Source organism: Petaurus breviceps, unplaced genomic scaffold, assembly GCF_028583685.1.
Source record: "Petaurus breviceps papuanus isolate PSGF00001 unplaced genomic scaffold, PetGlider_PUasm1.0 76, whole genome shotgun sequence".
Lineage (NCBI taxonomy): Eukaryota > Metazoa > Chordata > Mammalia > Diprotodontia > Petauridae > Petaurus > Petaurus breviceps.
Genome location: NW_027186473.1, coordinates 29,814,214 through 29,831,001, shown reverse-complemented (window position 1 = coordinate 29,831,001; position 16,788 = coordinate 29,814,214). Strand labels below are relative to the sequence as shown.

The 16,788-nt window shown below is 37.4% G+C and overlaps 1 pseudogene; it reads left to right on the top strand.

Moving 5' to 3' along the window:
* The first annotated feature begins 15,550 nt into the window (after nt 1-15,550).
* On the top strand, nt 15,551-16,409 carry LOC138174772 (nuclear migration protein nudC pseudogene; annotated as a pseudogene).
* Nucleotides 16,410-16,788: the final 379 nt, after the last annotated feature.

The following is a 16,788-nucleotide window of genomic DNA, read 5'->3' as shown; positions in this document are numbered from 1 at the left end:
TTCCACTCAGTTGACTATATTACCTTCTGTCATGCCAGATAACAGAGAGATAGATTGTTTGCCAAGGTCAGCAGAAGGAATCAAACATATGGTAAGGAGATTCCTTGCCTATTCAGTGGACTTCATTTCAATAAGTGCAAAAAGCTAAAACAACAGCAACAACAACAAAATACCCCAATGGTAATTTATGGCATACTGACTATGGGGCAAATGATACACATAAGGGATGTGGTGTACACAAGACTCAATCTAGCTCACAATTCTTGTTTGGGCACAAAGATAGAAGACAAAAGATCACTCAATAACATATGATCAAGACCATGCAGACGATCTCTATCCTTAAAGAGTCATAATAATTTAGCTTAGCACAGTGATAAACACTATGTGCTTGGCACACAGTAGACACTTAATAAATGATTATTGACTGAATAATACTCTTAAATAGATTTTTCTTAAACATATTCTCTGTTTTCTCCTCCTGGAACTAATTTCTCTTCTCTTGTTTAAGACTGTGAGATGACCCAGATGGTGAAATCCCTGTTGTGAAAACTCCCTCCACTCATGCATTTTGCCAAGTCCTCAGGAATTTGTTGTCTTAGAGATTTGCATAAAGATAATTACCTATGATAACACAATATATGTCAGAAGTATGATTCAAACCCAAGAATTCCTTACTCCAAGGTTTGTGCTCTGTCTACTATGTCTTTTTTTCCCCTTTATATTATGAAAAGTTTCAAAATTATCTTTAAAAGCTTCATGAAAAAAATAAGACACAGGAAGATACCCAAAAGATTCAGAGACAAAAATGATGTCTGGAAATAACTATCTTTGGATATAGGTTAAGTTCCCATCTGTTCTCCTTCCTACAAATTATGAACATTTTCCCCATGATAATCAAACTCCACATAGATCTCACTGTTCTCATTCTAGAAATAAGTCTGAGTTCAACTTTATCCGTACAAAAGTACCAGCCTCCAGTCCAGCTGATGTGATTACATTGTGACTCATTACACAATTAACTTGCTACAATGATTGTTATTTATCCTGAAGATAATAGATGTCATATTTTAAAACACAGCTTATATTCACCAATAATTTTTTTCCCTCTTTGTATTTCTCACTAACTGGAGTCTTGATTATCATTTTCCTTTATTCTGGAAAGGAAAAAGAATAAGTATATATGGTACCTGCTTTGTGCCAGGCACAGTGCTATGGTTTTTGTTGTTTGTTTATTTTTCTAGCAAGTATTATTTAGCTTGATTTTCACAATAACCCTGCAAGTAGATTCTGTTATTATCCCCATTACATTTAAGGTAACTGAGATAATCATAGGTTAAGTACTTACCCAGGGTCCTACAGCTAGCAAGTGTCTAAGGCTAGACTTGAGCTCACATCTTCCTGACTACAGTTCTAGTTCTCTTTCCATTAAACCACCCACTGCCTTTATGTACATAAGTAGCACTATGGGTCTACAGTATTGCTCAACTAAACCCTTTTATGGTTACTGACCATTAAGAAACCCTAGATCATGCCTCTTGGATAATTGCTATTGGTTTTTAAATATCTGCAGTAGTTCTCCTTTCTAAAACTTCATTCCCTGCAGTACTTTATAAGAAAACATAGGAATTTTTCTGCCCTTGCTCCCTTAGAATCCCATATCACTCTTCTAGAAAACTTAAAAGACTTGACAGGGATAGTAATTAGATCTTAGATTGCAGAAATATAAGAAGCTGCTGGGTGAGGGAACTTCTGCCCATGAAGGTTGGCATCTTTATATATATATCTTTATATATATATATATATATATATATATATATAATTTTCCTAGAGCAAATAGAGGTTTGTTAACTTATTCTTAACCACGCAGTCAATATGTTGAGAGATCAGACTTAAACTTGATTTTTATGGTCATGAGGTCAGCTCTCTAACCATTACATAACAATTGTCTCTCACTCACAACCAGATTCCACAGGAAAGAATAATAGGAGGTTATATATTAAGGAGAAAATTATAAAATGTCATACTATTTTCAGTTAATTCTGTTATTCCAAGCTCAGAAACAGGGAATGCGGCAAAGCTCTTTCTTAATTACTCTTCCCTTTGTGTGATCCTCTACTGTTACTAAAGTTTACCAATCTTCTAGTATTCTTTGGATCCTAGGCATTCCTTTTCCTCCTAACTTATAAGACAATGAAGATTGTGCCTAACCAGGAATTCTAGTCCTGGATGTCAAATCTTTTGGTTCAAGTAGACATTCTCATTTATCACTTTACCACATTAACTGGATAGCTTAGAGCTTTAACCTCTTGCTTTCAATTAGATCTTCTCATGATATGTTTATGGTGACTTTTTCTATTTTCTTGAGTTTGTTGGACCATCTTTTATTTGTGGATTAGGTTTCTCTACCCTATATTGAATCTATCATCCTTTTATCTCCAAAGGTATTTATAGAGTCAGGACCACAGACATTACAATATAAATTCGTTAAGAATAGTTCTTCTAGTCTAAGTACTCCTTCCAGTCACACCTTTCTTACTAATTGGAACTCTCCTATGAGATCTCTGTTCAAAATTTATTGGTAAGACAAGGTAGCAGACACACTTTGGATTGAATCAGAAATGTATAACTTCCCTTAGATTTTTCATATCTGTATCTAAGCCCTTGGATGTTAAGTTACTGCTCTGGCCCATCCACTGGGGACTTTACTCCTAGACTCCTACTTTGGAGATAAGAAACAAGTCCTAATCATTTACAACTACAGAGCAATTCAATATAAATCTTGTTGATATTGTGATTCTCTGTATTGGTATAGAAGATAACCTCTTTATGCATTCTCATCCAATGAAATTGTCCTCTCAATACTTCCATAAATATTCTGTATAGGTTCTAAAACGTGACCCTCCTCAATCTTAACATATTATTTTACTCATCATTTAGTGCAATACTCAGCTAAGAAGAAGCACAGAATTTGATATTTGGATTTGGAAAGGGACCCAATAGTCTATAGTCTAACATCTAATATTCCTTTAAAAGTTGCTTTTCCAATATACCTGGCAAATGGTCATCCAACCTTTGATTGGAGAACACCATTAATGGAGGTATGGGACCCACTACCTTTCGATACATTTCACATTTCACTTGGTAAGAATATATCAAACTAATAGCCTGACTCTTTGAAATTTTCTTTTTATTGTTCCTAGTTACTGCTGAAGCAACACTGTACTTGGATTCAACTCGGTGGCCTGAAAGAGTTAATGTAACCTCCAAACTAGTGAAAGAAGGTGGCTATTGTTCCTCATACTCATTGTGCTCATTGCACAGGAAAACACTTGATCTATGGCTTTCTAATATTCTAAACTATATTTTCACAATATCATTTGTCAATGTGCTATTTTAATGAAGGGGCCTGGCAATGCATCATATTTTTAAATGATGCCAATATTTTAAAACAACAACAACAACAATAAATAAAAACCTTTGGTTGTTTGCAATAATCATTAATCATCACTTTTTGCTCCTGAGTGTTTTACTTCATGAAAAATGACTGAATATGAAAGAAGCAATATGACCCCACAGGCTAGCATTTTCCTCAGTATTGATAAGAGTATAACATCTTTCAGATGAAACAGACTTTTAAAAACTGTGCTTATTCATTCATTAGCAATGTTAAACACCGCCAAGAGCTGTGATTTTCATACCTCTGTGTAAATAACAAACTGCCTTAAGGCTAAGCAAGCACTTACAGAATGTCTTTTCCCCTCAAAAAGTGGCAAACTCTTTTTCTACAAATGACTAAAAATGTTTTCAGAATTATTTGCCTCAGCATGAAGAATTCAGATCTCTTTAAAACTATTTTTTACTTTATACAGAAAGCAAGTGGAATGCATTATTGTGCACTCATTTTTTTTCATCAGAGTAAATAGATAAAACTATTTTCTTCCCATTTTACTGTTGAGAAAAATTAGGCTGGGGGAAAAAAGTTATTTTCCATGGGTCATTTATGTATTGGACATAAGAAAAGTGCCTTTTTCACATTGTCTTCAATGATATATTTAGTTGATCTCAATGGGATTAGACAAGGGAATCTAATGTCTATATACTACATGGACAATGGATTATTAACAATAGATGTCATCATTTTCATGTACAAATGTAACAGCAAGCACCCTGGTACACCCAGGATGGGCTGCTAGTGTAGGTTCTTCGATCTACTTTTCTTAAAGTAAAGCAACTTTTAAAGGGATTAACAATCTTCTTTAATTACATTCACTAGTTCAGGGGAAAGTTCAGCACTCTGAATGTGGAAAAATACAAGTGGAAAAATATAGAGATTTAACAGACAGGGAGCCTACTGCCTGAACATAAAAATACCGCTGCATACAACATCACTAGATACATCACTAGATCAAGGGAGCACAGACATATAAGGAATTGGGGGTCTCTAACTAATGGCTACTCAGAGTCTCAACCAGGAAATCAAAATACCCTTATCATGAGCAAAACCCCAAAGCAAAATACTAACTTCCCAGAATATATAACAAAGACTTGGCATCTGATTAAATGAGTGACAAGAAGCTGAAAATCCTCATGCATGCTATGGCATTTAATTGGAAACTCCCTATAGCTCAGAGCCTGATCAGCTCCGGGTCAGGGCTCTATGTACCAATTAAGGGGCATGGAAGATCTTCAAATTACCTTAACATTACAGCAAAAGATGAGAATAATTTTAATATCATAACCATTGACTCTCTTCAGTTGATGGGCCTGAGAACACTAATGTTCCAAAGATGTACTTTCTTGGAAAAATTAACTATACATTTCAAAGTCAGTTTGAAAAGTATAGTTTCCTAAAAATAGAAATTTCTCTTTTCTTCTTACTTAACTACAGTCTATAAGAAAACATGTCTTATTCGTGTCATATTCTAATCACATGAAAGACATTCTATATTCATTTCTACTATGAAAAATATTTCAGAAATTTCTAGATGTATGTGTAATTTATATTAAAACTAAAAACGTTAGATACACCACACTTCTAAGAGGTCATTCACTCAAAATCAATTAAGGATAAAATGTGTGTTTTCAGTATTTTTACAGAATGTACTGTTAGTGAAAAATGATATATGCTTCTTGGTGAGTTTAGTATAAGTCAGTTAACATTTAATATTCATAGTGTATTCAGAATACCTATTTGAAATACATTAGAGATTTCATTTTAAATCTAAAAAAATAAATGATGCCTTGTGTAAACATTAGGGAATTATCCTGAATGCATTTTGGAGATATGACTTTGCATATGCAAACTTGTCAGTAGCCTTACAAGATATTCACTTAAAATGTATCAATAGCAATGCCTTCTTTGAGTGTATGTGTACTCAGACACATATAATTGAAATTTGAAAGATATATAAAACAACCATTAAAATCAGTCATGAAGTATGAAATTAATTTATAAATAAAATGGTTTAAAAGTTAAATATTGATCATGGAATAGTTTTGCCTATAGATTTTGAATATGACTTTCAAAAAATGGATTGTGCTCAAAATGCATTTTTTAACTATAAGGCTGTATTTTCCAGTGTTATAGAATCCTAGAATTAGACAGTACTAAGGGAAATCAGCATTCATGGACCCAGACACATGCCTGAAAATACATCTGCATAAAAGCATACCTGAATGATAATTCAGCTCCTACTGGGAGATCTATCCATTCCACTTATGAATACGTCTGTTAATTAGGCCTTTTTCTCTGAATTTCAACCTAAATTTGTTTCATGGAAACTTCCTCATTTAAAAAAATATTTTAGTCACTTTATTTCCATAATTTCAAATTTCTTTCTAAAATAGTCATATTAATTCAAAGTTCCAACCAAAATTCATTAATGTTCCTATTTTTTCCACAACCCTACCAAAATTGACAATTCACATCTCAACCTGAGGAATTTTGCTGAGTTCTATTTTGCTGTGCTAGGAGCTGACTGGATGGTGCACAATCTTTCTGAGTGAAGAGCAGTTGACTGCATTTGTCTGCCTCCTCCAGAGAACAAACTTGATGAATTTTGTAGTTTTCTGACTTAAAAAAAGTCTCTCATTACTATAATAACATGGTACTTTCTCAGAGCTCTTTTGAAGGTGATTGTGAGATTAAAAAGCTCTTCATGGTTTCATCAGTTTGAGAGAAGAAAGGGAGAGGTTTGCCCAGTAAGTAAGTGGTAAGACCAGAAGGTTAAACAGTTAACAAAGGAACTACTATATTAAATGTCTATCAGAAGCAGCTTCGTTTGGGACAGACTGTTCATGAAAAGACAAATAACATCAGTTCCTGCAAGTCTAAAATTATATCTTCTTCTGTGTGTATTATGAGAGACAGAAATGTTTATATGTTTCCACTCCAAACTACACTTAGCCTGAACCCCACTCTTGCATATAGTATGGAATTGGTTCAGATAGTGGTCAAAATAGAGACACACAGTCTTTTGTTCCATGGGTTTAGGAGAAAATGAGGTGGTTTGTTTGGGCTACATGTTAAGTGATTAGAATATTTACCACTAATACATGCTCTTTATTTTACCACATCTTTACTAATCTGATTAAAATATTTAACTATGAACTTAAGGCTGAGATGCTTAGTGAAAACATACAGATTCTAAAAGGGGTTCTTATCCTGTGTCAAAGACCTTGTTTTAAAAAATATTTCGTTTACTGTATTTCATTATAATTGGCTTCCTTGTAATTCTATGCATTTTAATTTATGTATTTAAAAACATCATTCTGAGAAGGGGTACATAGGGCTTAGCAGATTGTTAAAGGGGTCTGTGACACATTAAGCTTAAGAACTCTGGCTCTAAGAAAAAAATAGATTTTTCCAAGAGGATGAGGATGTACAAGTCAATGATAGTGGAACCTATGGGTAATAAAACCTACAACCTCCTTATTCGCCTCCACCCCACCCCACCCCCAAGTGCTTTAGGAGTCACCACTAATTATATAACTTTGTTTTGTGGTTGGAATTTCAATTTAAGCTAATTATATTATTTGTTTAAAAGAATATGAGTATAGCCTATATCAGATTGCTTGCCCTCTTGGGGAGGGGGTGGAGGGAAGGAAAGGAGGAAAAAATTCAGACCCAAAATCGTATAAAAGTGAATATTGAATATTTTTAAAATAGATGAATGAATGATTTTCTAAAATTTTATTTATTTTTCCTTTTCAGCATTCACTTCCACAAGACTTTGAGTTACAATTTCCTTCCTCCCTGTCTTTCCCCCACCCCCTCCCCTAGATAGCAAGCTCATAGAATACCCCTTCCCCCAATCTGTTCTCTCTTATATCCTCCCCCAACCTCCCTTAATTTTCCAGTGGGGCAAGATGCGTTTCTATACCCCAGTACATGCATATCTTATTTCCCAGTTGCATGTAAAAAACAAATTTTTAAACATTTGTTTTTAAAACTTTGAATTCCAGAATTTTTTCCTTCTTCCCTCCTCACCCACCCCCACTGGGAAGATAAGCAATTCAATATAGGTTGTACATGCATAGTTACCCAAATCATTTCTATAGTAGTTATATTGTGAAAGACTGACTCTCTTTCCCCCATCATATCCCCCTCCCACTTATTCTATTTTTTCCTTTGACCCTATCCCTTTCGAAAAATGTTTGCTTATAACTACCCTCTCCCTGAATCTGCCCTCCCTTCTATCATTCCCCCTCTTACTCCCTAACCCCCTATTTTCCTGTAGGGTAAGATATCCAATTGAGTGTGTATATTATTCCTTCCTTAAAACAAATTCAATGAGAATCAGGTTGTCCCATTTCCTCTCACCTTCCTGCTCCCCTTCCATTGTAACAGTTTTCTCCTGCCTCTTTTATATGAGATAATTTACCCTAATCTATCTCTCCCTTTCTCCTTCTCCAAATAAATTCCCCTCTCTCCTCTTAATTTTATTTTTTAGATATCATCCCTTCATATTCAATTGATCAAAATATATATTCCCTTCAACTATCCTCATACTGAGAAAAGACTTATGAGTTACAAATATTATTTTTCCATGTAGGAATGTAAATAGTTCAACTTTATTAAGTTCCTTATGATTTCTTTTTCCTGTTTACCATCTCATGCTTCTCTTGCTTCTTGTACTTGAAAGTCAAATTTTCTTTTCAGCTCTGGTTTTTCACCAAGAATGCTTGAAAATCATCTATTTCATTGAATGACCATATTTTTCCCTGGAGCATTATACTCAGTTTTTTTGGGTAGGTGATTTTTGGTTTTAGTCCTAGCTTTGACCTCTGGAATATCATATTCCAAGCCCTTCTATCCCTTAATGCAGAATCTGGTAGGTCTTGTGTTATCCTGACTCTGTTTCCACAATACTCAAATTGTTTCTTCCTGACTGCTTACAATATTTTCTCCTTGACCTTGGAACTCTGAAATTTGGCTAAAATATTCTTGGGAGTTTTCTTTTTGGGATCTTTTTCAAAAGGAGATTGGTGAATCCTTTCAATTTCTCTTTTGCCTTCTGGTCCTAGAATATCAGGGCAATTTTCCTTGAGAATTTCTTGAAAAATGGTTTCTAGGCTCTTTTCTTGACCATGGCTTACAGTTAGTGCAATAATTTTTAAATGATCTCTCCTGGATCTATTTTTCATGTTTTTTTTTAATGAGATAATTCACATTGCCTTCTAATTTTTCATTTGTTTAGATCTATTTTATAGTATCTTGATTTCTCATAAAGTCATTAGCTTCCAATAGTTCTAATCTAATTTTGAAGGAGTTATTCTATTCAGTGAGTTTTTGAAATTCCTTTGCTATCTGGCAAATTTGGCTTTGTAAGACATTCTTCTCCTCATTGCTTTTTTGGGCCTCTTTTGCCATTTGAATTAGTCTATTTTTTTAAGTGTTATTTTCTTCAGTTTACTTTTGGTCTCCTTTAGCAGATTGTTGACTCGCTTTTCCTGATTTTCTTGCATCATTCTCATTTCTCTTACCAATTTTTCCTCTACTTCTCTTACTTGATTTTCAAAATCCTTCTTGTGCTCCTCCAAAGCCTGTAACCACTTCATATTTTTCTTGGAAGCTTTTGATGCAGGAGTTCTGACTTTGCTGTCTGCCTCCCACTCCATGCCTTGATCCTTTATATCCACCCAAAAGGAATCTATGGTTTTATTATGCTTCCTGGGCTTGCTCATCTTGCCAGTCAATTACTTAACTTTTGAGCACTTTGCTACAGTAGAACTCTACTTCCAGAATGGAGGGAGCTATGTCCAAAATTGCTGGCATTTTCATAGCTGCCAGAGCTATTAGGAGGGTGCCCTCTCTACAGCCCCCACAAGCTAGCCTACTGGTCACACACCCCAGGACCACCACCCAAGACCACAATCCAGATCCAAGCAGCTTAAAGCAAGAGCAATTACCCTCTGAATGGTTGCTTGGTCCACCTTCACCTGCAGTCCTGGAGCTCTGGAAGCAGCCACATGACAGTATTTGCACAGCCACCACATCTCTGACCACTTCTCACCCCAGGGGCAGGGGCCAGACTGTGCTTTTCAGTTACCTACCCTCCTCCCAACACAGTTCCTCACTTACCTATTACTTTGTCTTTGGCATTTATGGGTTGAGAAGTCTGGAAACCGCCACAGCTACTGATGCTTCACTCTCCTGAAATCTGATCCAGGGTCCTGCTGGTCAGGGTCACCCTGGGGCTGGAACCACATGGCTCATGCTGACTGTGCTTGGCTCCCAGCTTGGTGTAACATACACTTCCTGTCCACCAGCTAGGCTTCCTTCAGTGGGAGATTTGTTTCTTTCTGTCACTTTGTGGGATCTGTACCTCTAAAGTTTGTTTAGAGTCATTTTTTACATATATTGGAAGTGATTGGAGTGGGAGCCCACACCAAGATTGTACTTCTACTCCTACTCTGCCATCTTGGCTCCACCCTGGAAACTTATTCATTGATAATGGTTCTTCCCTCTGCGGCCAAACAGAACAAATCTAATCCCTTTTGCACTTGACAGTCCTTCAGATACTTAAAGAGAACTGTCTTCTTCTATAGTCTAAATGTATTCTCTTCCTTCAACTGATCCTCATTAAGAATGTGTTTATGGTCCATTGCCATCTTAGTTGCCATCTTTTAGAGCTCTGCTACTTTTCAGTGCCCTCTATAGAATCCTGAACCCCAGAACACCACAGGACAAGCATCTTATTCCTGGAATCTATGCAGTCCCAATGCATTAGATTTTTGGACTGCTTTGGTTGTTTGATTGCATGATTATTAAGTGATGTTAAATCATGTTGAACTTGCAGACTATAAGGACCCCTCAGTCTTTTATTTTGGGGTGGGGAGTTGGTGGAGGGGAAGGTAAGGCAATTGGGGTTAAGTGACTTGCCTAAGATCACACAGCTGGTAAGTATTAAGTTGTCTGAGGTCAAATTTGAACTCAGGTGCTCCTGACTCCAGGGCAGGTGCTGTTTTCATTGCACCATCTAACTGCCTTTTTTTTCTCAGATAAGCTTCTGTCTATTCCCAAGTTTCCCCATCTTGTACTTAGGGAGTTGATTTTTTTTTAAATGAAGTGTAAAGCCACATTTGTCCCTATTAAATTTCATGCTATTAGATTTAGCTCAATATTCTAAATTGTCACAATAATTTTGGATTCTGACCTTGTCAGCAAGTATATTATTTTTTACTTTCCAGTTTAGCATCAAGCCCACAGACAACTGGGAGAGGTATGTACTATCATTTGACATTGATCATTTTGAATTAACTTCTATGGAATTTTAGGTATATAACCTTTTCCACTTGAACTGAACTACTTCTTTGATTTGATCTTTTTAAATGATCAAATAATCACATTTCAATTAGTAAACATTACTTATATTCCAGAGAAATTCCCAATCACTAAATTCCAGGTCATGATTAAAGAATTATGAAAATTCAAGATGATCATATTTCCCTTAAGATTTTTTTGTGTGTTTTCTTTTGTTTTACAATTGACCAATGGATTGCTCAGTGATAATAAATGTTTCTTTGATTTTGAGAAAATCACATAATAATCAGTTGTTTTATTCACACTCACATGGTATTTCAAATATTCTTTGTAGAAATTTTATATAGTCATCATGACAATACAAGGTGGCAAGGTATCAACTGAAAGTCCAGACAGAATTTGGACCCTTCAGTTTCAAACCTGTTGAACAATTGTCCCCATTCATCTATATAGTTTCATGGGTTTTTTTTTCTTCTTAACAACAAAAATTCTTTTTTTTTAATTTAAGACCCAATAAGATATTCACAGATTAAGTTCAAAGGAATAGATTTCATGAATACAAGACAGGCATCCAGACTGCAGGATATTGTGAAAAATATGGCCGTTTTAGTGGACTGCAAGCACAATATAAGTCATTGGCCCAGCACAGCAGTGAAGCTAGACAATATTAAGGGAGACAGAATCTACAAAAAGGGATACAATAGCTAAACTATACTCTTCCTAGGTAACATAGCTATTTTACTGTGTTGAGTTCTAAACATGACAACTTAGGAAAGACATAGAGAAGTTTGAGCAATTGCCAAAGAAAACATCTGTAAAATGATTCCTCACTTCATTTAGAAAACTAGTACATACAATGTGCTATGGGATAATCAAGTACTCAGGATGGTCAAAGGACTGGAGCACATGCCATTTAAAGACTGTATGAAGGAAAGAGGTATATTTAGCCTAAAAAAGGTAAGATGAATAAGGAATGTGGCATGATAGCAGACTTTAAATGTTTGAAGGGCTGTCATATGGAGAAGAGATAATATATGTTTTCTTTGACCCAAGAGGAAAGCTAGCAATTGGTAGACATTGCAAATAGTCAAATTTAGTCTTGATATAACGATAAAAACTTCTTAATTTAAAACTCAACAAAACTGGAATTGGTTGTTTTAAGAGACAAATGGTTAATCCTCCTTAGAGAACTTTAAAGAGAGACTGTATCACCATCTTTTGGAGGCCTTATGGAAAGGAGTTGGCTCATTTACAGTGTCCCTTACACATAATGGGCCTCTGGACTACCTTTTAGGTCTCAGATTGTGTGGTTCTGTGAATAAATACATTCATTCCATTCAGTCCAACGACCAGCTAATTCAGTGTAAAAATCAATCTTACCAGTACTTTGTCAAAACATTCAGTCTGGTCCCCAGAGCCTTAATTAATGGATTTACCAAGCAAGGAGTATGTAGAAAGAAACTGCTAAGGCCACTAACCATTCATCTTCTAGTTTCTTCAAAAAAAAATATAATGATACACTTTAATGTATTATATGCTATGTACTATATTTAGTGTGATAATCATATCTTCATTAAGTATATTTGACAAATAGTTATTCATTTCTATAAACTAAATGTACACTTTCAACTTTTACTGTTAAAAAGTATTCAAATTGATGATCACTGAGAAAACAATCTAAGTACATAGCCAGACAATCTCATAACTCAGTTGGAGGCATTTGAGTGGAAAGATCCTGCACAATTTGGAACCATAATTGCTCTAGATTTGGAGTTGGAGCCCTGAATTTGAATCTCTCTTCCACTACTCGCTATCTATATGACCTGAGGAAAGTCACTGAAATTCACTAGCTCTATTTCTCCTGTCATAAAATTGATGGGGTTAAACAAGATCACCTTGAAGTTTCTTCCAGCTCGAAGTCTATGATACTATAATGTATTCAAGAAGAGTGATTAAAAACAATAGAAACAAAGTTTCCCCAAATGAGCAATAATAGAAATTTAAATTCAATTAAGAAACTTTACAAATATTAATTATGTTAAGTTTGAGAGTATACAAAGACAAAAAGGGAACAGTCCCTGTCCTTCAAGGTACTTGTATTCTGCAAGAGGAAAATGGCATGTAAAAAGATGTTTACATATAAGATTAGCTGAAGGAAATGGGCCTGGAGAAGAAAAAACTAGTGGTGGGGGTGTGGTGAGCAAGGCATGATAGCTATCTTTAAATATTTGAAAGTCTGTGGTGTGTGGGCAAAACTAGACTTGTTTGTTCCATTTGGTCTCAGAGGGCCAAACCAGGAGGAGTAGGTGGAAACTGCATAGAACCCAATGCAAGTTCCAAGTTGGGAAAAGCATCCTTAAAATTAAAACTGCCCAAAAGTGTATTGGTATACCTCACGGAATGGTGAGTTCCCCCATTTTGAACATCATCAAACACTTCAATGACCACTTGTTGGAAATGTTTTAATGAGGATTCCTTTCACTTATGAGTTAAATTAGATGGTGTGAGTGTATTTGTGTGTGTTTGTGTATGTGTTATGTATTTCTCTAACTCATATTTTGTGAAGAAAATATTTAGAAAATGAATAATTTTAAGAGGAAAAGAGTATTGACAAGTGGGACGATTCAAGAGAGGCATTTCATTGATGGTGACAGCTGAGGTATCTCATGCAAGACCTTTAAATATATAGTAGGATAGAAGTCAAAAGATCTAAGTTCTCCCAAAACCACCACGAAGTAGCTGCAGAGTGTTGTTAACTAACTAATTCATTGCCTCTTGAGCTACCATTTTGTCATTCTGAAAGGAAGAAGATTGGAATAAATGTTTGTTGCAGTCCCTTTGCAATATTAAGTTCAATCAGTTGATTCTTCTTAACTCTTAATTGCTTTTTTTTTCTTTTCAAAATCATAAATGGCATGGACCCATTCACATACACATTCTTATCTCTCCAACACTGATATATTTTCCTTTCCCATGCAGAAACAACTGAGCTTAGAACTGTAACAATCAAATGTGTGCTATATCTGGGATTATTATTAAAGATACCTAAATAATGTTATCAATTATGATGATAAACAAGAAGACCCAGATTTACATAATCTTTCTGGCTAGAAACAAAGCAGTACCAAACCTGACTTAAAGCAAATTTAATGACTCTAACAGAATCACTCTGGGGTGGGAGAATCCACTCCAGAAGTTAGAAATGTATCCTCACATTGCCAAAAACCAGGCCTCTCCCCACAATCCCCCCGTGGCTTTCTGCCTAATATCAATCAGCCCAACTTTGTTTTTGTTTTTTGTTGTTGTTGTTAAGAATAGACATTCAAGTCAAATACTAACTCTATTCTTGTACATTTCTGTTCTGCTTTACACTTAGCACAAACTTCTAACATTTGACTACCTACCCACCTATTCTATTAATGCTAATGTCAACATCAAAAGAATGTGCTCCATTATAGCCCCACAAGGTAGAAAATAGCTGTGGGCCTTGTTTTGACTTGATGTAAGATTTCAAAGTCTAGCCCAGTTAGGCTGTGGAAGGAAGGTGGAGGTTGCCACAGTGAGCCATTGGTGCTGCCCCAGTGTAAAGTAATGCCAAGGAAAGGCAACTTCCCAAGGTTCAGAATACCAGCATAGGTGCTCTCCATTTTATTCAGTGACAAACCAAGAACAGAGAAGGTCAAAACATGACATCATTCAAAATACAGCATTTACTAAGTGTGATTAAATAATCTCCAAGTACTACCCCACCCCAGGACCTTCCATTCATTCAATCAATTACAAAGTCCCTGTTCTAAATACTACTCCACCCCTAGGCTATACCTTCATTTAGTCCACCCAAAGTCCCTCTTCTCAAATGGAGATTAGTTTCCAAATATAAGGAAAGTACATTCATTTGTTCAACCACAGAACACGAAAAGGTCAAAAGTTCCCCACCCCTGGATCACAATTGAATCTACCCCAGAGTTACATCAAGTTTAAGCACAGCACTTAATACCCAAATGGAGGTCTTTTCTTCATCTTGACAAGAGGCAAGTTCTCAGCAATCTTAGTTTCTGGGGAGACAAGGCTTAGCAAGGCCACAAGATACATTGCCAGTACCTTCATTAATTCATCCTCTGTCTGTAGAACAGTCCTAGAACCCCTGAAAACATTAGCAAAACCCTCTCCCAGGATTTCTGTAAACATACAACAAGAAAATCCTTCTTCAGGGCTTCTGAACCAACAGAAAGGTTCCCAGACCCCTGCAACAACAGCACTGTCCTTCACCAGTGGACAGTATTCACTCTCTGTCTGCAGGACAGTCTCAGGAGCTCTTAGCCAACCCCCAGGTTCTAGGACTTCTTCAACAGGACTGTCTTTCACCAGTGGACAGATCTGGCAAAACAACATCAAAACAGACAAAGTACCAGCAAAACAGCCATGTCTCCTCAGTCCTTGGCAGCTCAGGGGGCAGGTCTCAAAAGTCCAGGGCGATTCAAAGTGGCCCCCAGCAATTCTCTCAGTCTCTCTCTGCCTCCACCAGGTGCTGCTTCCAAAAAGTTCTTCTGCCTCTCTCTTGTCTCTCCAAATCTATGTCACCAGCTCCTCCCACTTCAGGACTTTCTTTTCACATCAACAAGTCCATCCCACAGGTGGGAATAACAAGCTCTGGGTTTTAACACAATCAGTTTGAAAACGAAGCCAATACAGGGAAATCTTTAATTGCCATTACTATCACACCCGGGAGTGGGAGTGGGGCCGGACCCGGATCTGAGTGAGCGGCTGAGCCGAGGTGCCAGTGAGATGGGCGGGGAGCAGGAAGAGGAACGCTTCGAGGGCATTCTGCTGGCCATGGCCCAGCAGCAAGAGGGCAGCGTGCAGGAACTTGTCAACACGAAGAAAAACAGCCTTCTTCATTGGTGGCGAGGAGGGGATGGCGGAGAAGCTCATCAATGAGACATTCTGCCACCACAATCAGTTGGCCCAGAAGGTGCATTGAGAAAAGCGGCAAGGCAGCAAGCTGAGCGGTGAGAAAAGGCTGAGCGTGCAAATCGACTGGCCTCTGAGACCCAGCAGGAGGCCTCAGGGCCCCAGATCAAGCAGCTGACAGACAAGAAGGCCGAGAGGCTCCAGCTGGAGATCAACTGGAGGAAGGGCGATGAAAACAATAAGAAGGGAAATGGACCAGCTCAGTCCCTGAACAACTCCTCCAACTCAGCGATGAAACAGGAGATGGATAAAGGGAAACTGAAATCTAACGCAGGCAATGGAGCCGACTTCCCCCACTTCGGGTGGACACAGACCCTGTCTGAGTTGGATCTGGTAGTGCCCTTCCCCATGAGCTTCCGGCTGAAGGGTAAGGAGGTGGTCATGGACATTCAGCGGTGGCATTCTGCAGGTGAGGCTGAAGGGGCTGGTGAGTGCTACAATGAGGTCAAGGTGGAGGAGAACTCCTGGCTCATCAAGGATGGCAAAGTGGTGACTGTGCACCTGGTAAAAATCAACAAGATAGGGGCGGCCAGGTAGCACAGCAGCTCCAGTGTCAGGACGACCTGGAGATTGAATCCCGGGCTCAGACACTTAGCACCCACCCAGAAACACATGGCCGTGTAACCTTAAGCAAGTTACTTAGCCCTGATTGTTTAAAAAAAAAAAAACAAGATGGAATGGTGGAGCAGCTTGGTGCCCAGTGACCCTGAGATCAACACTAAGAAGATCAACTCAGAGAATTTTAAGATGTCGAACCTCAACAGCGAGACCTGAAGTATGGTAGAGAAGATGATGTATGATCAGGGGCAGAAATCCATGGGCCTGCCAACCGCGGAGGAACAGAAGAAGCAGGAGATTCTGAAAAACAGCATCTGGAAATGGACTTTTCCAAAGCCAAATTCAACTAGCGCCTCGGCACCCCCAGCCTTCTTTCCTTTGGGATTCTAGGCCCCTTCTCCCTCTTGCCTGACCTCTTTGGACAACTCCCCTGGAGGAAAGATTGTAATGCAGGAATAGGCACAGGCCCCTGGCCACAGGCTCAGCTCCCAGGA